The sequence below is a fragment of the Nicotiana tabacum genome, chromosome 13 (genome assembly GCF_000715075.1).
Source record: "Nicotiana tabacum cultivar K326 chromosome 13, ASM71507v2, whole genome shotgun sequence".
In the NCBI taxonomy this organism is placed as follows: Eukaryota; Viridiplantae; Streptophyta; class Magnoliopsida; order Solanales; family Solanaceae; genus Nicotiana; species Nicotiana tabacum.
Window position 1 is genome coordinate 66,734,546 of NC_134092.1, and position 24,421 is coordinate 66,758,966.

A 24,421-nucleotide genomic window follows, 5' to 3' on the forward strand; every position below is an offset into this window, starting at 1 on the left:
ACGTATGTTCAAATTTGTATTTAGGGGATCCTAGGTTGATTTGGCTCTTTTTGGCGACAATTGGAATTTGAAGGTTGGAAAGTTTATAGGTTTGACTTGGAACTGATTTTGTGGTTATCGAGGTTTGTTTGGGATTCTAGGAGTTGGGATAAGTTCATTATGTCATTTAGGACATGTGTGCAAAATTTGGGTTATTCCGAGTTGGTTAGTCATGGTTTGGCATCAATTTTAAAAGTTAGAAGTTGATTACTTCATTAAGCTTAGATTGATGTGCGATTTGTCGTTTAGATATTTTTATGTGGGATTTGAGACCTCGAGTTTGTCTGCTTATGTATTAGGACTTGTTGGTATGTTTGAATGGGATCCCGAGGGACTCGGGAGTGTTTCAAATGAATTTTGGATAATTTTGGTAAAGTTTAGAATAGCTGAAGTTGTTGGTGTCGGGTGTGCTTTGCGATCGTGGAGCAAGTCACATGACCGTGAAGGTTTATTTTAGGGCAGTGGAATTTTGCTCTTTGCGTTCGCAAAGCTTTTTGAGCATTGGACTTCGCGTTCACGACATGGTCATCGCGTTCGCGTAGGAGGATGGAAGGCTGGGGTAGGCTAGAGCTAAGTCTTCGCGTTCGCGAGAGGCTTATCGCTTATCGTGTTGTTCCGGGGGAGATTGATCATCGCGTTTGCGAGTTGAGGACCGTATTCGCGAAGTGTATTTTCTGGGCAGTGTAATTTTTTGCTTGGCGAACACGAGGCTTGTGCCACATTCGTGAAGGGTAAAACTTGGTAGAGTTATAAGTTGTCATTTTCGAGACTTTGAGCTCATTTTATCATATTTTAAGATTGGGAGCTCGAATTGAGGTGATTTTTACCCACATGGATTGGATAAGTGTTCTTGACTTGGATTTGATTATTATTCATGATTCTATATTTGATTTTGACCTTTGATTGGTGAATCTAAGAGGAAAAATTGGGGATTTTTGTAACGACCCGACAGGTTATAAAATTGGGGTTATTTTTTTAGCCCCGTTGACACAGACAATCAGTCAGCACTGTACGGGTGCTTGACATTAATGTGTAATGACTCATTTTTTATAATATACATTTAAGTCATTAGCCAATAAAATAAAAATAAAATAAAAATAGAAAAGAGAAATAAAATAAATAAAATGGCCAAAGCCCAAAAAGTTAAATGCCGTAGGGCCCGGATAGAGTGGAGAAATTAAGAGATTCTTTGAAATCACAAAGAATCGAGAATTAGGGAGGAGAGAACAGAGCATTAAAGCTCTTGCAAGCAAACAAAAGGGAGAAACAGCAAATACTCATAATGCTATCACCGTGACTTTCTTATTCAGGTATTGAGATATCCATTGATACATAATTTTGTGTTGCAAATATATCTATGTCATGGAATTGTAATGATGGCTCATTATTGAGCATGATGTGATAATGATTAGGAGGCATGATGGTTAAGTAATAATAAATAATTTTTTTTTCCTGTTAAACTATCAAAACAGAACCCAAACACTACAACTGTCAAAAACTCTCCAAAACCTTGTGGAATCGAGTCAAGCTCTACAAGAGTGTACCAATAATTTCAAAATACAATACTGTTTTGGAATAGGTAGAACATCTAAAAGTTGAAAGTGACTTCGAGGCATGCAAACATTATTTTAGTAAAAAGTAACTGGACATCAAATGTGAATTCGTCCAGAATATGTATTTGGAATCTATTGAGACTTTAATATAAATATTACATCTGCAGTTTCGGATCTTTGTCTTTTAATTTAGATAGATTTGACTTTTACTCTGGTTATTATTATTACTGGAATCCGAGTACTAATCTAAGGGAATTTAATTGAATAATTAAGTTAGATGATGATAATATTAATTTTGCTCCTTTAATTCATGGTTTACGGTGTGAGATATTAAAATTTAGCTCTAAGTTTCAAAGTTAGGGATATTGAGTTTGACCCATTAAGTGACATCGGATATCAATATGTTGTATAGATTGAGGCCATTGAAGGCCGTTTGGTTGGTGTTCTAGACATTGCAAAGTTGGAAAACTTATGGTTAGCGTGGTAAGTGAGACTTTAAGCTTTGATACTTGCGTTTTCAAAAATTCATTTGGAAAATATATTTTGTCTGCCTGGTCCATGTGTTGGAACAAGCGTGTGCTTGGCAGAATCAGTGGTCTTCGACTAGCCGCAAATATATAATTTTATGAAAAATACTAAAATTATATTATAAGTTGTTTGATGGTGTGGTACGGCTGCAAGCCATGATATTGGATTTGATGATGTGATACGACTGTGAGCCATGTTGTTAGTTTTGATTATTTGATATGACTGTGAGCCATGGTGTTGGACATTGTGTAAGCTTTTGTACATCACTGTGGCATTGTGTATGTTTTCAGATATATATTTGGGGCATTGTATATGCTTTAGTGGGCATTATATATGCTACATCACATATTTGAGGCATTGTGGTGCCGTCGCGGACTCATTGGGGTGTTGGTTAATTTTTTTCACTGCCGTTTATGACTAGTCCTTAGTGTGTACTATGTTGAGATATGTGTACTTTGCTGGTTAATTTGTATTAATTTTGTGAAACATATATATTGAGTTTTTTAAAAATATATTTGTTGTATTTATTATATTGTACTGGTTATGGTATGCTTGTATTTTCTAACACTCGTTTCAGGGGTATTCAAAGTAGCGGATCGAGGATTTTACTGGGTTATATTTACGTAAAACTCAATCCTTACCTGCATTCCCATAACGATACTATTGCTGACGACGACACTAGTAGCCGACGAGATTGCTAGGATTGATCCAGTTATTGAGGTGGTCACCGTATTCACTACTAGAAATTCGATAAAAACCGACCAACGTTGGTCGGTAATGGCAAAAAACCGACTAAAACGCGACCATTTACGTGTGGACGGTATTTTTGTGGTCGAAAAGGAATACCGACCAAAGTTGGTCGAAAATTACCGACCAAAGTTGGTCGGAAATTAAATTCAAAAAAAAAATATTGCAAAAAAAACCGACCAAAGTTGGTCGGTATTTTAATTATGTAAAAAAAAAAATTTACCATCTGGGAATCGAACCGGGGTCTGTACTGTGGCAGGATACTATTCTACCACTAGACCATTTGTACATTTTGTTTTAAGACTGTCTTTTATTTGATTTATACTCTTTAATTGTATTTTCGCACGAAAATAACCGACCAAAGTTGGTCGGTTTTATTAAAAAGTAAAATTACCGACCAAAGTTGGTCGGTTTTTTTAAATGACCCGCCGAATTAACCGACCAATTTTGGTCGGTTTTTTTAATATTAATTTTTATTTATATTAATTGAAAAACCGACCAAAGTTGGTCGGTTTCTTGAAACATAAATTTTGCGGGACTCAAAAATAGTTTCCCGCATTTTTGCGCCAAAGAAAACCGACCAAAGTTGGTCGGTTTAGTAAAAAAAAAAAAAAAAATTTGAAAAACCGACCAACTTTGGTCGGTTTTTTGGTCGGTTTTTTTGCCGACCAAAGTTGGTCGGTCGACCTTGGTCGGTTTTTGCCGAATTTCTAGTAGTGATTATTCGTGGAGGTTGTCTAAAGAGTCTTTAGTATTTATTTATATGATATTCTTTATTTTGGGATTTACACACCCGACCTTGAGTCTTTCGTAATTCTCTTAGATGCTCCATGGTCTAGTATGAGATTTAGGCTAGAGTGTTGTTCCTCCATTTTAGTTATTATTGTTCAAAGCTATTTGTAAAATAATTTGGATCATTAAATATTGGTATTTAATTAGTGAAATGCTAGGAACTTACATTTATTTCGCCTGGCTTTTGTATAAATGCTAGGTGTATGGTATAAGCTGATTCGTCTAGCAGGTAGTGCTAGTTGGGTGCCAGTTACGTCTAGGGGGTAGTTTGGAACGTGAGAAAGTTGGTATCAGAGCGTAGGCCTTAAGTTCTGGGTCATGGAGCAGTGTTTGGTAGAGTCTTGTTCATGGGTATGTAGACGTCCATACTTATGACCTTGAGGCTACTGAACATCTAGGATATTTTCCCTCCTTTCATTCCTCATTCGTGTGTTAAATTAAATTAAGTTGAGCCTTAAGATGTCCCTTTTACAGATGGCTAGGACACGCATATTCTCCACTGTTGGACAACACTAGAAGTTATAAAATATATATGCAGCTAAGAGTTGCCTTGGGTACATGGGATATTATGTGCTTTGGTTGTTGGTTCGATTGGAAACACAATTGTAAATTTTGGGATAACTTTATTTCTAAAGAAACCTTGCCCAAACGTTTTTTTAAAGAAGTTCGTGGGTCAATCAATATTTTTGACATTAATCTATAAAGTGGTCCAAGGATATAATTGTTTCTTAAGAGCAATTTATTCAACATTCGAGGTTATGAGTGCAACTCTCCTTTATGAGCCTAATTAGGAGAGGGAAATAGTTGAGTAGGAAAGTAACAATTGTAATATAATAGCTTAGCTAGGTCTAGCTTGTTAGGCTTGGCTGTGAAGGACATTTTCAGGAAAGTACTTATATGGTTCTATACTTGGTGCCTCTTGAAGTAATTTGCTATTATTCGTAATATTGCAATGGTGACATTATAAGTGTGACCTTGACGTAAGAGTATATAATTCAAATGTATTGAGTATAAGCATGCTGCTGGCACTACGTGATGCAATCTGTTAATGGTGAGAGTTCGTGTATAAATGCTAGCTTGTGAGAGTATATAAGACTTAAGTATGTGGCTTTGCACCGATATTGTAAAAGGTTGAGTATGAAACTTAGCACATAGTAGCATTATACAGAGTAGTGAGACTGTCACACATCAGAATGAAATAGATGAACATTAAAAAAAAGCTTCAATACTTTTTAAAAAAATGAAATGACATGACTATCGCTGAGAAAAGTAATTAGTTTATACCTTTTTGTTAATATACGTTATGTTCGATAAAGCATATATTTGAGGAAGAAGAGCAACACATTATTAGATGTATATGAGGATTTAAAAAAAGGAATTTGTGTACTTGGATCTACCATTTGGTTTTAACCTAAGTGGGAGAGTCTTACTATTGGACTGATTTATCAGATATATATGGATATGGTTCAAAGTTGTACGAACTTGTTATAACTTAGCGTGGTTGACTTGAGCTCATCTTGGGTTATGATTTGTCGATTTCGTGTTTTCCTACAGTTACTTGCTATAAAAGATTGTCGCATTTTCTATTTTGATTAAGCCTAGTATAGATGATTCACTTGGTATGCATCTACGCATAGCTACCTCATAAATAAAGGTTCTAGACATGATAAGTAAAGGTTATGTGTTTATTTAACTATATCTCGGGGTGCTACATTAGAGTAATCAATTACTGAATTAGTCTTTATGATTAATGAATTCCCAGATGTATTTTCAGGGGACTTATCGAGTGTACTACTTATTAAGGAGATAGACTTGGATAATAATATATTTTTGAAAACTTAGTCTACTCTTTTCTCTATTATAGAACAGCTTTGTGGAGTCAAAGGGACTAAGAAAACAATTACAAGGTTTCGGAATTAAGAGGTCACTTGACCAAATGCATCGGCCACCATATTGGCCTCCGCCTTTCGACTCAAGGCATGGGCCATCACATTGGCCTTCCTAGGATGATATAGAATGGTGATATCATAGTCCTTAAACAACTCTAACCACCACCACTGCCGCAAGTTAAGATCTTTCTTTTTGAACAGATTCTGTAGACTCCGGTGGTCGGTAAAGACCTCACAAGGGAGACCGTACAAATAAAGTCGCCAGATCTTCAATGCATGTACAATATCTGCCAACTCCAAGTCATAGACCGGATAATTCTTCTCACGAGTCTTCAACTGTCGAGACGCGTAGGCAATCACCCTACCGTCTTGCATCAACACCGCGCCAAGGCCAATACATGATGCATCACAGTACATAGTATGAGACCATGAACCCGTAGGCAACACCAACACTGAAGCTGTAGTCAAAGCAGTTTTGAGCATTTAAAAGATCGCCTCACACTCCTCGGACAATCTGAAAAGAGCACCTTTCTGGGTCAATCTGGTCATAAGTGCAACTGTAGATGAGAAACCCTCTACGAAACGACAGTAATACCTGACTAAACCAAGGAAACTCTGGATCTCTATAGCTTAAGACACTCTGGGTCAATTCTGCACTGCTTCAATCTTTTTCGAATCTACCTTGATCTCCTCACTCGACACCACATGACCCTAAAATGCCACTAAATCGATCTAGAACTCACACATTGAGAATTTTGCATACAACTTCTTTTCTCTCAATGTCTGGGGCACGATTCTCAAGTGCTGCTCATGATCTTCCCGAATGCGGGAGTACACTAAGATATCAACAATAAACACAATGACGAATGAATCAAGATAAGGCTGGAATACACTATTCATCAGGTGCATAAATGCTGTTAGGGCGTTGGTCAACTCAAATGACATCACGAGAAACTCGTAGTGACCATACCCAGTCCTACATGCAACTTTCGAAATATCTGGATCCCGAATCTTCAGGTGGTGATAACCTGACCGCAAATCAATCTTTGAGAACACTTTGGCACCCTGAAGCTGATCAAACAAGTCATCAGTGCGTGGTAATGGATACTTGTTCTTCAATGTAACGTTGTTCAACTACCGATAATCAATACACATGCGCATAGAACCATCCTTCTTCTTCACAAACGAGACCGGAGCATCCCCCGGCGATACACTAGGTCGAGTGAAACCCTTAAAAGCAACCCTTGCAACTGCTCCTTTAACTCCTTCAGTTCCGTTGGGGCCATACGATATGGTGGAATAGAAATAGTGCCCGGCAACAAGTTAATACTAAAATCGATATCTCTATCGGCTTGCATGCTCTGAACATCTATCGGAAATACATCTGGGAAGTCTCTTATTATCGGAACCGACTCAACAGTAGGAGTATCAGCACTGACATTTCTCACAAAAGCTAGATAATTATCACAACCCTTCTCAACCATCCGCTGAGCCTTTAGAAATGATACAATCTTTCTAGGAACATAATATAATGCACCCCTCCACTCTAACCGTGGTAGACCTGCCATAGCCAGCGTTACAGTCTTGGCGTGACAATCTAGAATAGCATGAGAGGGCGACAACCAGTACATGCCCAAGATAACATCAAAGTCTACCATACTAAGTAATAATAAATCAACTCTGGTCTCAAAATCGCCAATAACAACTAAACACGACCGATAGACACGGTCTACAATAATAGAATCTCCCACAAGAGTGGACACATACACATGAGAACTCAAAGAATCACGAGATATATCCAATTACAAAGTAAAGTAAGATGACACATATGAATAAGTAGATCCTGGATCAAATAATACTGATGCATCTCTATGGCAAACCAGAACCATATATGTAATGACCGAGTCTGAATAAACTGCCTCCGTCTTACCTGTAAAATCATAGAATCTAGCCTAGCATCCCCCCTCTAGGGTGAACTCTACCCGTCCGTCCTCCACCCCTAGCTGGCTGTGCGGGTGGAGCGAGCAACTGGAGCAGCAACCCTGGCCTAGGAAGTATGTGGACCTAACTGAATTCGTGGAGCCTGAGTAGCCACAGGAGATGCACCCCCCGAGTTTGCGGCAGTCTCTAACCATGTGAGGGCTATCACCATACTCAAATGAAGCTCTCGGTGGGCATGGATGCTGGGACTAGCTCGGACCTGGTCGGTTGGACTAACCAATGAAGGCACCCCATGCAGGAGGTGCACTAGAAAGTGGCTGGGCAAAGTGTGCAACCTGGGACCTCGGAACAACCTGAGCACCACTAGAACCTCGCAGTGCCGAATGAACTGGAAGACTTATATAGCCTCTACCATGACGGGCTGTAGCCGCAACGTGACCATCACTGAATCCTACAGTACCTCGAGGTCTCTTGGCCTCCCTGCAATCTCTCTCACAGCCCCGCATACCCTCCAACCACTCTGCAATCTCAACCACCTGCTGATATGGAGTATCTGTCTCCAACTCTCGAGCCATACTGAACTAATACCATAGTTGATCCCCTTGATAAATCGACGAATTCGCTCTCTGACTGTAGAAACCAAGGCAGGTGCATGTCTGGACAAGTCACTGAATCGGACAGCATACTCCGACACTGTCATTGTACCCTAGCGCAGCTACTCAAACTTTATGCTCCATGCATCCCGAAGGGTCTGAGGAACAAACTCTCTCACGAATAATTCTAAAAACTGAGTCTATGTAAGTGAAGCTCCCTCAGCCGGGCTACCCTATTCGCCACCACCGATATGCCTCTCGGGACAGCTAGAAAGTAGTGAAAGCAACCCCGCTCGTCTCCACAATACCCATAGTGCGGAGAATACGGTGGCACTACTCAAGAAAATAATGTGCATCCTCTGAAGCCAAACTACTAAAAGTAGGATGGTGATATTTCTTGAATCTCTCGAGCCTAAGCTTCTCCTCCTCATCTGTTGCTGCCCTAACAGTGGGCTGAACCGGAGCAACAGGTTGTACCAGTATAATCTATGGAACCTTAGTCTACTCTTTTCTCTATTATAGAACATCTTTGTGGAGTCAAAGGGACTAAGAAAACAATTACAAGGTTTCAGAATTAAGAGGTCACTTGACCAAATACATCGGCCACCACATTGGCCTCCGCCTTTCGACTCAAGGCATCGGCCACCACATTGGCCTTCCTAGGATGATATAGAATGGTGATATCATAGTCCTTAAACAACTCTAACAACAACCACTGCCGCAAGTTAAGATCTTTCTATTTGAACAGATTCTGTAGACTCCGATGGTTGGTAAAGACCTCACAAGGGAGACCGTACAAATAATGTCGCCAGATCTTCAATGCATGTACAATGTCTTCTAACTCAAAGCCATAGACCGGATAATTCTTCTCACGAGTCTTCAACAGTCGAGACACGTAGGCAATCACCCTACCATCTTGCATCAACACCACACCAAGGCCATCACATGACGCATCACAGTACACAGTATAAGACCCCGAACCCGTAGGCAACACCAACACTAAAGCTGTAGTCAAAGCGGTTTTGAGCTTTTGAAAGATCGCCTCACACTCCTCGGACACTCTGAAAGGAGCACCTTTCTGGGTCAATCTGGTCATAAGTGCAACTGTAGATGAGAAACCCTCTACGAAACGAAAGTAATACCCGACTAAACTAAGGAAACTCCGGATCTCTAAAATTGAAGACACTCTAGGCCAATTATGCACTGCTTCAATCTTTTTCGAATCTACCTTGATCCCCTTACTCGACACCACATGACCCTAAAATGCCACTAAATCGATCTAGAACTCACACATTGAGAATTTTGCATACAACTTCTATTCTCTCAAGGTCTGCAGCACGATCCTAAAGTGTTGCTCATGATCTTCCCAAATGCGGGAGTACAATAAGAGGTCATCAATTAACACAATGACGAATGAATCAAGATAAGGCTGGAATACACTATTCATCAGGTGCATAAATGTTGCTGGGGCGTTGGTCAACTCAAAGGACATCACGAGAAACTCGTAGTGACCATACCCAGTCCTACAGGCAACTTTCGGAATATCTGGATCCCGAATCTTCAGGTGGTGATAACCTGACCGCAAATCAATCTTTGAGAACACTCTGGCACCATGAAGCTGATCAAACAAGTCATCAGTGCATGGCAATGGATACATGTTCTTCAATGTAACGTTGTTCAACTACCGATAATCAATACACATGCGCATAGAACCATAATTCTTCTTCACAAACGAGACCGGAGCATCCCCCGACGATACACTAGGCTGTGTGAAACCCTTATAAGCAACCCTTGCAACTACTCCTTTAACTCCTTCAGTTCAGTTTTGGCCATACGATATGGTGGAATAGAAATAGTGCCCGACAACAAGTTAATACTAAAATCGATATCCCTATCGGCTTGCATGCTCTGAACATCTACCGAAATTACATCTGGGAAGTCTCTCATTATCGGAACCGACTCAACAGTAGGAGTATCAGCACTGACATTTCTCAAAAAAGCTAGATAAGTATCACAACCCTTCTCAACCATCCGCTGAGCCTTTAGAAATGCTACAATCCTTCTCAACCATCTGCTAAGCCTTTAGAAATGATACAACCCTTCTAGGAACATAATCTAATGGACCCCTCCACTCTAACCGTGGTAGACCTTCCATAGCTAGCATTACAGCCTTGGCGTGAAAATCTAGAATAGCATGATAGGGCGACAACTAGTCCATGCCCAAGATAACATCAAAGTCTACCATACTAAGTAATAATAAATCAACTCGGGTCTCAAAAGCGCCAATAACAACTAAACACTACTGATAGACATGGTCTACAATAATAGAATCTCCCACAAGCGTGGACACATACACATGAGAACTCAAAGAATCACGAGATATATCCAATTACAAAGCAAAGTAAGATGACACATATGAATAAGTAGATCCTGGATCAAATAATATTGTTGCATCTCTATGGAAAACCAGAACCATACATGTAATGACCGAGTCTGAAGCAACTGCCTCCGTCTTACCCGTAAAAGCATAGAATCTAGCCTAGCATCCCCCTCTAGGGTGACATCTACTCGTCCGTCCTCCACTCCTAGCTGGTTGTGCGGGTGGAGCAGCAACTGGAGCAGCAACCCTGGCCTAGGAAGTATGTGGACCTAACTGAATTCGTGGAGCCTGAGTAGCCACAGGAGATGCACCCCCCGAGTTTGCGGCAGTCTCTAACCATGTGAGGGCTATCACCATACTCAAATGAAGCTCTCGGTGGGCATGGCTACTGGGACTGGCTCGGACCTAGTCAGTTGGACTGACTGATAAAGGAACCCCATGCAGGAGGTGCACTAGAAAGTGTCTGGGCAAAGTGTGCAACCTGGGACCTCAGAATGACCTAAGCACCACTAGAACCTCGAAGTGCCGAATGAACTGGACGACTCACATAGCCTCTACCATGATGATCTGTAGCCGCAACGTGACCACCACTGAATCCTACAGTACCTCGAGGTCTCTTGGACTCCCTACCATCTCTCTCACAGCCCCGCATACCCTCCAACCGTTGTGCAATCTCAACACCTGCTGATATGGAGTATCTGTCTCCAACTCTCGAGCCATGCTGAACTAATAGCATAGTTGATCCCCTTGATAAATCGACGGACTCGCTCTCTGACTGTAGAAACTAAGGCAGGTGCATGTCTGGACAAGTCACTAAATCAGACAGCATACTCCGACATTGTCATAGTACCCTGGCACAACTGCTCAAACTTTATGCGCCATGCATCCCGAAGGGTCTGAGGAACAAACTCTCTCACGAATAATTCTGAAAACCGAGTCCATGTAAATGAAGTTGCCTCGGCTGGGCTACCCTTTTCGCCACCACCGATATGCCTCTCTGGACTGCTAGAAAGTAGTGAAAGCAACCCCGCTCATCTCCACAATACCCATAGTGCGGAGGCTACGGTGGCACTCCTCAAGAAACCAATGTGCATCCTCTGAAGCCAACCCACTAAAAGTAGGATAATGATATTTCTTGAACCTCTCGAGCCTAAGCTTCTCCTCCTCATATGTTACTGCCCTAACCATGGGCTGAACCGGAGCAACAGGTTGTACCAGTATAATCTTTGGAACCTTAGTCTACTCTTTTCTCTATTATAGAACAGCTTTATGGATTCAGAGGGACTAAGAAAACAATTACAAGGTTTCGGAATTAAGAGGTCACTTGACCAAATACATCGGCCACCACATTTGCCTCCGCCTTTCGACTCAAGGCATCAGCCACCACATTGGCCTTCCTAAGATGATATAGAATTGTGGTATCATAGTCCTTAAACAACTCTAACCACCACCACTACCGCAAGTTAAGATCTTTCTGTTTGAACAGATTCTGTAGACTCCGGTGGTCGGTAAAGACCTCACAAGGGAGACCGTACAAATAATGTCGCCAGATCTTCAATGCATGTACAATGTCTGCCAACTCCAACTCATAGACTGGATAATTCTTCTCACGAGTCTTCAACTGTCGAGATGCGTAGGCAATCACCCTACTGTCTTGCATCAACACTATGCCAAGGCCAACACATGACGTATCACAATATACAGTATAAGACCCCGAACCCGTAGGCAACACCAACACTGAAGCTGTAGTCAAAGTAGTTTTAAGCATTTGATCGATCGCCTCACATTCCTCGGACAATCTGAAAGGAGCTCCTTTCTGGGTCAATCTGGTCATAAGTGCAACTATAGATGAGAAACCCTCTACGAAACGATGGTAATACCAGACTAAACCAATGAAACTCCGGATCTCTATAGCTTAAGACACTCTGGGTCAATTCTGCACTGCTTCAATCTTTTTCGAATCTACCTTGATCTCCTCACTCGACACCACATGACCCTAAAATGCCACTAAATCGATCTAGAACTCACACATTGAGAATTTTGCATACAACTTCTTTTCTCTCAAGGTCTGGAGCATGATCCTCAAGTGCTGCTCATGATATTCCCGAATGCGGGAGTACACTAAGATGTCATTAATTAACACAATGACGAATGAATCAAGATAAGGCTGGAATACACTATTCATCAGGTGCATAAATACTGCTGGGGCATTGGTCAACTCAAATGACATCACAAGAAACTCGAAGTGACCATACCTAGTCCTATAGGCAACTTTTGGAAAATCTGGATCCCGAATCTTCAGGTGGTGATAACCTGACCACAAATCAATCTTTGAGAATACTCTAGCACCCTGAAGCTGATCAAACAAGTCATCCGTGCATGGTAATGGATACCTGTTCTTCAATGTTACGTTGTTCAACTACCGATAATCAATACACATGTGCATAGAACCATCCTTCTTCTTCACAAACAAGACCGAAACATCCCCAGGCGGTACACTAGGCCTAGTAAAACCCTTATAAGCAACCCTTGCAACAGCTCCTTTAACTCCTTCAGTTTCGTTGGGGCCATACGATATGGTGGAATAGAAATAGTGCCCGACAACAAGTTAATACTAAAATCGATATCCCTATCGGCTTGCATGCTCTGAACATCTACCGAAAATACATATGGGAAGTCTCTTATCACCGCAACCGTCTCAATAGTAGGAGTATCAGCACTGACATTTCTCACAAAAGCTAGATAAGTATCACAACCCTTCTCAACCATCCGTTGAGCCTTTAGAAATGATACAACCCTTCTAGGAACATAATCTAATACACCACTCCACTCTAACCATAGTAGACCTGCCATAGCCAGCGTTGAAGTCTTGGCGTGATAATCTAGAATAGCATGATAGGGCGACAACCAGTCCATGCCTAAGATAACATCAAAGTCTACCATACTAAGTAATAATAAATCAACTCTGGTCTCAAAAACACCAATAACAACTAAACACGACCGATAGACACGGTCTACAATAATAGAATCTCCCACAAGCGTGGACACATACACATGAGAACTCAAAGAATCACGAGATATATCCAATTACAAAGCAAAGTAAGATGACACATATGAATAAGTAGATCCAGCATCAAATAATACTGATGCATCTCTATGGCAAACCAGAACCATACATGTAATGACCGAGTCTGAAGCAACTGCCTCCATCTTACCCGTAAAAGCATAGAATCTAGCCTAGCATCCCCCTCTAGGGTGACCTTTACCCGTCCGTCCTCTACCCCTAGCTGGCTCTGCGGGTGGAGCGGCAACTGGGGCAGCAACCCTCACCTAGGAAGTATGTGGACCTAACTGAATTCATGGAGCATTAGTAGCCAGAGGAGATGCGCCCCCCCGAGTCTGCGGTAGTCTCTAACCATGTGATGGCTATCACCACACTCAAATGAAGCTCTCGGTGGGCATGGCTGTTGGGACTGGCTTGAACTTGGTCGGTTGGACTGACCGATGAAGGTACCCCATGCAGGAGGTGCACTAGAAAGTGGCTGGGCAAAGTGTGCAACCTGGGACCTCAGAATGACCTAAGCACCACTAGAACCTCGAAGTGCCGAATGAACTGGACGACTCACATAGCCTCTACCATGATGATCTGTAGCCGCAACGTGACCACCACTGAATCCTACAGTACCTCGAGGTCTCTTGGACTCCCTACCATCTCTCTCACAGCCCCGCATACCCTCCAACCGTTGTGCAATCTCAACACCTGCTGATATGGAGTATCTGTCTCCAACTCTCGAGCCATGCTGAACTAATAGCATAGTTGATCCCCTTGATAAATCGACGGACTCGCTCTCTGACTGTAGAAACTAAGGCAGGTGCATGTCTGGACAAGTCACTAAATCAGACAGCATACTCCGACATTGTCATAGTACCCTGGCACAACTGCTCAAACTTTATGCGCCATGCATCCCGAAGGGTCTGAGGAACAAACTCTCTCACGAATAATTCTGAAAACCGAGTCCATGTAAATGAAGTTGCCTCGGCTGGGCTACCCTTTTCGCCACCACCGATATGCCTCTCTGGACTGCTAGAAAGTAGTGAAAGCAACCCCGCTCATCTCCACAATACCCATAGTGCGGAGGCTACGGTGGCACTCCTCAAGAAACCAATGTGCATCCTCTGAAGCCAACCCACTAAAAGTAGGATAATGATATTTCTTGAACCTCTCGAGCCTAAGCTTCTCCTCCTCATATGTTACTGCCCTAACCATGGGCTGAACCGGAGCAACAGGTTGTACCAGTATAATCTTTGGAACCTTAGTCTACTCTTTTCTCTATTATAGAACAGCTTTATGGATTCAGAGGGACTAAGAAAACAATTACAAGGTTTCGGAATTAAGAGGTCACTTGACCAAATACATCGGCCACCACATTTGCCTCCGCCTTTCGACTCAAGGCATCAGCCACCACATTGGCCTTCCTAAGATGATATAGAATTGTGGTATCATAGTCCTTAAACAACTCTAACCACCACCACTACCGCAAGTTAAGATCTTTCTGTTTGAACAGATTCTGTAGACTCCGGTGGTCGGTAAAGACCTCACAAGGGAGACCGTACAAATAATGTCGCCAGATCTTCAATGCATGTACAATGTCTGCCAACTCCAACTCATAGACTGGATAATTCTTCTCACGAGTCTTCAACTGTCGAGATGCGTAGGCAATCACCCTACTGTCTTGCATCAACACTATGCCAAGGCCAACACATGACGTATCACAATATACAGTATAAGACCCCGAACCCGTAGGCAACACCAACACTGAAGCTGTAGTCAAAGTAGTTTTAAGCATTTGATCGATCGCCTCACATTCCTCGGACAATCTGAAAGGAGCTCCTTTCTGGGTCAATCTGGTCATAAGTGCAACTATAGATGAGAAACCCTCTACGAAACGATGGTAATACCAGACTAAACCAATGAAACTCCGGATCTCTATAGCTTAAGACACTCTGGGTCAATTCTGCACTGCTTCAATCTTTTTCGAATCTACCTTGATCTCCTCACTCGACACCACATGACCCTAAAATGCCACTAAATCGATCTAGAACTCACACATTGAGAATTTTGCATACAACTTCTTTTCTCTCAAGGTCTGGAGCATGATCCTCAAGTGCTGCTCATGATATTCCCGAATGCGGGAGTACACTAAGATGTCATTAATTAACACAATGACGAATGAATCAAGATAAGGCTGGAATACACTATTCATCAGGTGCATAAATACTGCTGGGGCATTGGTCAACTCAAATGACATCACAAGAAACTCGAAGTGACCATACCTAGTCCTATAGGCAACTTTTGGAAAATCTGGATCCCGAATCTTCAGGTGGTGATAACCTGACCACAAATCAATCTTTGAGAATACTCTAGCACCCTGAAGCTGATCAAACAAGTCATCCGTGCATGGTAATGGATACCTGTTCTTCAATGTTACGTTGTTCAACTACCGATAATCAATACACATGTGCATAGAACCATCCTTCTTCTTCACAAACAAGACCGAAACATCCCCAGGCGGTACACTAGGCCTAGTAAAACCCTTATAAGCAACCCTTGCAACAGCTCCTTTAACTCCTTCAGTTTCGTTGGGGCCATACGATATGGTGGAATAGAAATAGTGCCCGACAACAAGTTAATACTAAAATCGATATCCCTATCGGCTTGCATGCTCTGAACATCTACCGAAAATACATATGGGAAGTCTCTTATCACCGCAACCGTCTCAATAGTAGGAGTATCAGCACTGACATTTCTCACAAAAGCTAGATAAGTATCACAACCCTTCTCAACCATCCGTTGAGCCTTTAGAAATGATACAACCCTTCTAGGAACATAATCTAATACACCACTCCACTCTAACCATAGTAGACCTGCCATAGCCAGCGTTGAAGTCTTGGCGTGATAATCTAGAATAGCATGATAGGGCGACAACCAGTCCATGCCTAAGATAACATCAAAGTCTACCATACTAAGTAATAATAAATCAACTCTGGTCTCAAAAACACCAATAACAACTAAACACGACCGATAGACACGGTCTACAATAATAGAATCTCCCACAAGCGTGGACACATACACATGAGAACTCAAAGAATCACGAGATATATCCAATTACAAAGCAAAGTAAGATGACACATATGAATAAGTAGATCCAGCATCAAATAATACTGATGCATCTCTATGGCAAACCAGAACCATACATGTAATGACCGAGTCTGAAGCAACTGCCTCCATCTTACCCGTAAAAGCATAGAATCTAGCCTAGCATCCCCCTCTAGGGTGACCTTTACCCGTCCGTCCTCTACCCCTAGCTGGCTCTGCGGGTGGAGCGGCAACTGGGGCAGCAACCCTCACCTAGGAAGTATGTGGACCTAACTGAATTCATGGAGCATTAGTAGCCAGAGGAGATGCGCCCCCCCGAGTCTGCGGTAGTCTCTAACCATGTGATGGCTATCACCACACTCAAATGAAGCTCTCGGTGGGCATGGCTGTTGGGACTGGCTTGAACTTGGTCGGTTGGACTGACCGATGAAGGTACCCCATGCAGGAGGTGCACTAGAAAGTGGCTGGGCAAAGTGTGCAACCTGGGATCTCAGAACAACCTGAGCACCACTAGAACCTCGAAGTGCCGAATGAACTGGACGACTCACATAGCCTCTACCATGAGGGGCTGTAGCCACAACGTGACCACTACTAAATCCTATAGTACCTCGAGGTCTGTTGGCCTCCCTACCATCTCTCTCACAGCCCCACATACCCCTCCAACTGCTGTACAATTTCAACCACCTGCTGATATGGAGTATCTGTCTCCAACTCTCGAGCCATGCTGAACTAATACCATAGTTGAGCCCCTTGATAAATCGACGGACTCACTCTATGACTGTAGAAACCAAGGCAGGTGCATGTTTGGAAAAGTCACTGAATCGGACAGCATACTCCAACACTGTCATAGTACCCTGGCGCAGCTACTCAAACTTTATGCTCCATGCATCCCGAAGGGTCTAAGGAACAAACTCTCTCACGAATAATTCTGAAAACCGAGTCCATGTAAGTGAAGCTGCCTCGGCTGGGCTACCCTCTTTGCCACCACCGATATGCTGCTGTGGACTGCTAGAAAGTAGTGAAAGCAACCCCGCTCGTCTCCACAATACCCATAGTGTGGAGAATACAGTGGCACTCTTCAAGAAAACAATGTGCATCCTCTGAAGCCAAAACCACTAAAAGTAGGATGTTGATATTTCTTGAACCTCCTGAGCCTAAGCTTCTCCTCCTCATATATTGCTGCCTTAACCATGGGCTGAACCAGAGCAATAGGTTGTACTAGTATAATCTCTGGAACCTGATCGATCTGGACCCGCTGCTCTGGGGTATAGGCCGCGGGAGTCTGTGCTCTTCCCCCAGCCTGAGATATGGCTGGTGCAAGTGGAATCAACCCTGCCTGAGCCAAGGTACCAAACATGCTCAAGAACTGTGCGAGGGTCTCCTGAAGTGCTGGGGTGGCAACAGGTGCCTCGAGTGCCTGTCCCCCAACTAGAGCGACTGGTGGCTCTTCTGTCGTAGCTCGGGCAGGTGCTCTGTCTGCACCACATGCCCCTCCTCGACCTTTGCCCCAGCCTCGGCCTCTTGCGGCTCTAGCAGGGGGCGTGGGTGTCTAATCGTCGGATCTTGGAGTGCGTGTCCTCACCATCTTTGAGAATAGAAAGTCAAAGATTCAGTTTTCGAAGTCAACTAATTCGCACGATAAGGAATCAAAGAAGTGAAGTTTTCCTAATAGTTCTGTAGCCTCTCGAAGATAAGTACAGACGTCTCCGTACCGATACGCAAGATTCAACTAACCCTGCTTATGACTCATAATACCTATGAACCTAGAGCTCTAATACCAACTTGTCACGGCCCCAATTTTTCTCCGTAGGATGTCATGATGGCACCTAGTTTCTATGACTAGGTAAGCCTAACAGATAATAATAACTTGATGGAAACAACTAACAAATACTAAGACAAAGCAGAATAACTGATATAACCTTCCGAAACAAAATATAACCTCATCAATACACTCCCCAAAACCGGTAGAGCTAAGTCATAAGCTCTATCCAATAAAACTAGAATATCTAATACATCATTGTCTGAAGGAAAAGAAATAGAACAATAGTAAAAAGCACAGGATGGTGACTCCAAGGCCTGCGGACGCCGAGTAGGCATACTTTGAAGTCTCCATAAGGTAGTTACAAATGATCTTTAACTACTGGCACGAGCAGATGTACTTGGATCTACATAAAAATGTGTAAAAGCGTAGTATGAGTACACCACAATAGTACCCAGTAAGTATCAAGTCTATCCTCAGTAGAGTAGTGACGAGGCCAGGTCAATACACCTACTAAGATATAAATAAGCAGTATGAAAATGTTGTACGGGTATATAATGGAAAACGAAGAAATAACTGATAAGAAACAAGATAATAACATGAACTAATATCGAAAATCAAACATGGAAATCTCATAAAAGAAGCAACTAAAGAGAACTACAATGATTATATACGGACAACAACTGCTAGAACAATAAAGAATGAAACAACAAGAAATGTTCCCACCAAAACTCTTTGCAACATGACATAAACAACAAGAATCACAAAGGGGTACTACCTCATGTACAATAAAATCACAATCGAGGTACTACCTCGTATAATCAAGAATCACAACCAAGGTACTGCCTCGTATTTACATTTCTCAATTTAAATCACAATATTTCCTTATACCGCTGCGCGAGCCTTATATTTGAAATGGGTTTTGTAAACAGTTTTCCCGAAATAGCTACATGCACTTTAGCCCACCTTAAGACGCCGCGTGGCTTCACGTAGTTCCCCTAGAAGCAACACTCATACAGGTCCTACCTTATACCACCGTATGCACATCAACCCCAAGCCTTATACCACCGCATGCGCGTCAATATCACATTACAATAATAATACAAGTGCCCATATATCACAATTTTCCAACAATCCACATTATCAATATTTCCACAACAATAGCCCACGGCTCCACTGCAACGAGTACAAGAAAATCAACAACAACAATTAATGTGAAATGCTCAAAAGGAAGATGTTTCAAAAATAACAATTTTGCCTCAACGTGATAACAACTTTCACAACTTCAATACCAATAACTCAAAAATGAGAGACAATGCATGACCACGATCCTAAATAAGAATAACTCACATTGGAAGAGATAATATATAGTAATGACTTCAAATAATGGGAATCAACAATGGAAGAGATAACATGAACAATAACTTCAAATAATGGTAATCAACACAAAAAGAGGTAACATGAACAATGACTTCAATTAATGCTAATAAACAATGAAAGTTATAACATGTATAATGACTTCAATTAATGATAATCAACAATGAAGAGATAGCATGTAACAATAAAAGAGACAACACGTCCAACTATAAGCATGAGAGCAAATTATCAATTAGGAGGTAGAACAAGTGTTAACGAAGTCATTTAAGACATGTAAGGATAGACTAACACTGTGTAAGGATAGATTGACTAAGTTAATTTAGAACATGATATGGAATTTTAATTTAAGCATGGAAATAATCTAAGGAACCTAAACTGGACAAATACTACATACAACCTGTGTACCCACTCGTCACCTTGCGTACACGGATTTTACTTAGCACAATAGAATCAAACAATACCAATCCTAAGGGGTAGTTCCCCTACACGGAGTTAGGCAGGACACTTACCTCAACTAAGCCAAATCAACACTCCAAAATAGCATTTCCTTTAAAATCTGCCTCCACACTGCTCAAATCTAACCAAAATCGACTTAATATCATCAAACAATGCTAGGGAATTCAATTGCAATAGATAAAGCTAAGATCTTTACACTTTTCCCAAAAAATTAACAAAAGTCAAGCCAGGGCCTGTCCGGTCAAAACCCGGGTACAATGGTAGATTCCTACTACCCATAACCCCACGAGTTCATATATGTGATTAGTTTTAAAATTTCAATCCAATCGACTCTCAAAACTAGATTTCTTTTTTTACAAAAACTTGACAAAGTTTCACAAATTTTCACTTTGATTCACATGGTTTCGATATTAAAATTTAAGATATGTTGATGGAATATGATTAATTTACCCAAGGTTTATAGGTGAAAACCCCTCTCAAACTCGTCTCCTACCGAGTCTAGGGTTCAAAAATGAGAGAATAAATTCAAAAACTCCTGTTTCCCAGCCCTTTAACCAGCTGCAGATGTCGCATTTGCTACACAGGATTCGCTTTAATGAACCCTTGCAATTGTGGACTAGGGCTCGCATTTGCGGACCCTGACAGCCTTAAACATCATCGCATTTGCAAGAAAGGCTTCGCAAATGCGAACAGTGTCCAATATTTATTGCATTCGCAAATGCAAGGGGGTAGTCGAAACATGTTTGAAACTCACCCGAGCCCTCAGGGCGCCAAACCAAACCTTCACACAAGTCTAAAAACATTATACAAACTCGCTCGCGTGATCAAAACACAAAAATAACATCTAAAACTACGCATCGAACACTAAAACGCATGAATTTCAAAGAAAATTAATCGTCTGAATCAGATCAAATCAACTCCAAACGACACTAAATTTTGCAGACAAGTTCTAAATACCATACCGAACCTATTTCAAGTCCCAAAATTAAATTCCGAGTTCGATAGCTAAATGTCCACCTATAGTCAAACCTTTCAACTTCAAATTGTCAAATTTCGGCATATCAACATAAATCAACCTACAGACTTCCAAAATAAGTTTCGGGTATACGCCTAAGTCCAAAATCATGATACAAAACTATCGGAGCTATAAAAATACAATTCCGAGGTCGTTTTCACAAAAGTCAATGTTTGGTCAATATTTTTTAATTTAAATATCTAAGTCAAGAATCAAGGGTCCAAATCAACCCAAAAGCTTCTCGGAACGAAACTAACCAATCCAACAAGTCATAAACACACATGTGTGAAGCATCAAAATGAAAATGGGGTGCAGTTATACAAAACGACCGATCAGGTCGTTACAGAGATATCAAAAGTATTGGTCTTCGATATTTGAACTGTTCATATATTAAATACGAGTGTTAGAGACTCAAGAAATTACCGTAAAGATGGTTAATTCTGAAAGAAATTGAAAAATACACCATTGTAGACTTCGTGGTTAGTCTATCATATTTGTTAAGATAGATATGATCCTAGTTGCAGTGATCGTGATAAGCTCATCGAGCACGCCTAATTCAGACTAGATTACTTACACATCATATGATCCTATATAGTGATATTTTAGAGATATTACGCAATAGCACGAGATGCCCATATCATCAACCGTGCTAAGAGTAATAGTATATAAAATATTTACGGATCTAGGATTTTGAGAAAAAGGGTGCACCACCAACAACGGAATTGAGACAAGTAACGAATGCATGATGCTAACTATATAATTCCAACAATTGCTAAGCTAAGGTTTGAGAGTCGTAGGTGATGAGATAGGAAGTTAGACAAGAGATGTTGGAGGATAATAATTTTCTTAACGAGTTTAGTGATTAATGACACAACAAACGTGAAAAACAATTCTCTATCTATTTAGAAGCGAGTTACCGATAATTATATGTAGCATCATACACCATTGATTTACAACCTCTTAAAGGCGTAAATGACAAATTAAAATAGGTAAAAGTTCTTCACACGTAATGTGCTAGATCATATACAATCTAAATCTTTAATAAAAGGAAATAGCAAATTTGATAGAGAAAAAAATAGAAAATAAAGAAATAAGAGGGAGTAATAGACGTAACTTTGAAAATGACAAAAAGAAAAGAAATAAGGAAGAATAACAGGTGGGAAGACCGGGGGGGGGGGGGGGCGAAAGAAAGAATAGAACAACGACGAATATTAGATTTGGAAACAAAAACCAAGAAAGAAGGGAAAGAGGTAAAATAAAATGAACATTCGTTCGTGAACACATATAATGGCCGTATCTAAATGTAACAATCACTTCTTTCTTTTAAGCAAAGTGCACCAACACACTTTTATTTTGATGGGTTCCCAAGCAGACATTAATTCAAATTTTTAGCATATTAACACTACAAACTCAAAGTTTGGGGAAGAAAGCATGGGGTCCTGTGAACCATACTTATAGGTGTAGATCCGCCCCAGCGCCGTCGTATGTAAAAGTATTATGTAGGAGCGTATGGGTATGTTCTAGCGCTGCTATACATAAGAGCGTTATGTAGGAGTGCTTAATATGTTCCAGCACGATGGAGGCATAATAGAGTATTTGTATCTAGCCCGACCACTAACCAGATGGATATTACATAGTTCCTTTTAACCGACTTCGTACATGATATTAGTTAGCAAATCGATAAATAGATATTGTCGTTTAAAGCTCTATATGGTTGCAAGTATCGTTCACCAGTTGGATGGTTTGAACCTGGTGAAGCACAACTATTGGATCCAAATTTGGTTTAGCAAGCCTCAGAGAAGGTTGCGTCGTATGTGGGGATGACTTCAAACAACAGAGAGCAGACAAAAGTCATATGCCAATAACGAGATTGTGATTTGGAGCTTATAAAAGGGGAACAAGAGTTCCAAAAGTTTTCCTTATGAGATTTATTTCGGAAAGTTGGTATGTTCATGACAAGAATCAGACAATTCAGCCCAAGAAAGTGGAACTACATAAAAATTTGACATACAAGGAAGGTCTCATATCTATTGTTAATAAATAAATTGGTAATTGAGGTGGAAGAAGGTTGCTACAATGAAAGTATTATGGTGCAACCATCCAACAGGTGAGTCCGAAGTAGACATGCGAAGCAAGTACCCGCAGTTGTCAGGTATTCTTTCTAACCTGTTCGAGGATAAAAACTTATTTAAGTGGATGAGAATATAATGACTCATTTTTTTATAATGTACATTTAAGTCATTAGTCAATAAAAAAAATAAAAAAAAAATAGAAAAGACAAATAAAATAAATAAAAGGGCCAAAGCCCAAAAAGTTAAATGCCGTAGGGCACAGATAGAAAAAGTTAAGAGATTCTTTGAAATCACAAAGAATAAAGAATTAGGGAGGAGAGAACGGAGCATTAAAGCTCTTGCAAGCAAACAAAAGGGAGAAACTAGCAAATACTCAGAAAGTTATCACCGTGAATTTCATATTCAGGTATTGAGATGTCCATTGATACATATTTTTATGTAGCAAATATACCTATGTCGTGGAATTGTAATGATGGCTTATTATTGAGCAAGATGTGATAATGAATAGGAGGCATAATGATTAAGTAATAATAAATAAATTAATATTTTTTTAGTAAAAAGTAGCTGGACATCAAATGTGAGTTCGTCCAGAATGTGTATTTGGAATCTATTGAGAGTTTAATATAAATATTACATCTACAGTTTCGGATCTGTCTTTAAATTTAGAAATATTTTGACTTTTACTCTGGTTATTATTATTACTGGAATCCGAGTACTAATCTAAAGGACTTTAATTGAATAACTAAGTTAGATGGTGATAATATTAATTTTTCTCCTTTGATTCATGGTTTAAGGTGTGAGAAATTAAGATTTAGCTCTAAGTTTAAAAGTGAAGGATATTGAGTTTGACCCATTAAGTGACATCGGTTATCAATATGTTGTATAGATTGAGGCCATTGAAGGCCGTTTGGTTGGTGCTCCCGGTGTTGCGAGGTTGGAAAACTAGTGGTTAGGAGGTTAATGAGAATTTAACCTTTAACACTTGCTTTTTCAAAAATCCGTTTTGAAAATATGTTTTGTCTGCCTAGTCCATGTGTTGGGACAAGCGTGTACTTGGCAGAATCGGTAGTTTTCGACTAGCCGCAAATATATAATTTATAAAAAATACTAAAATTATTTTATA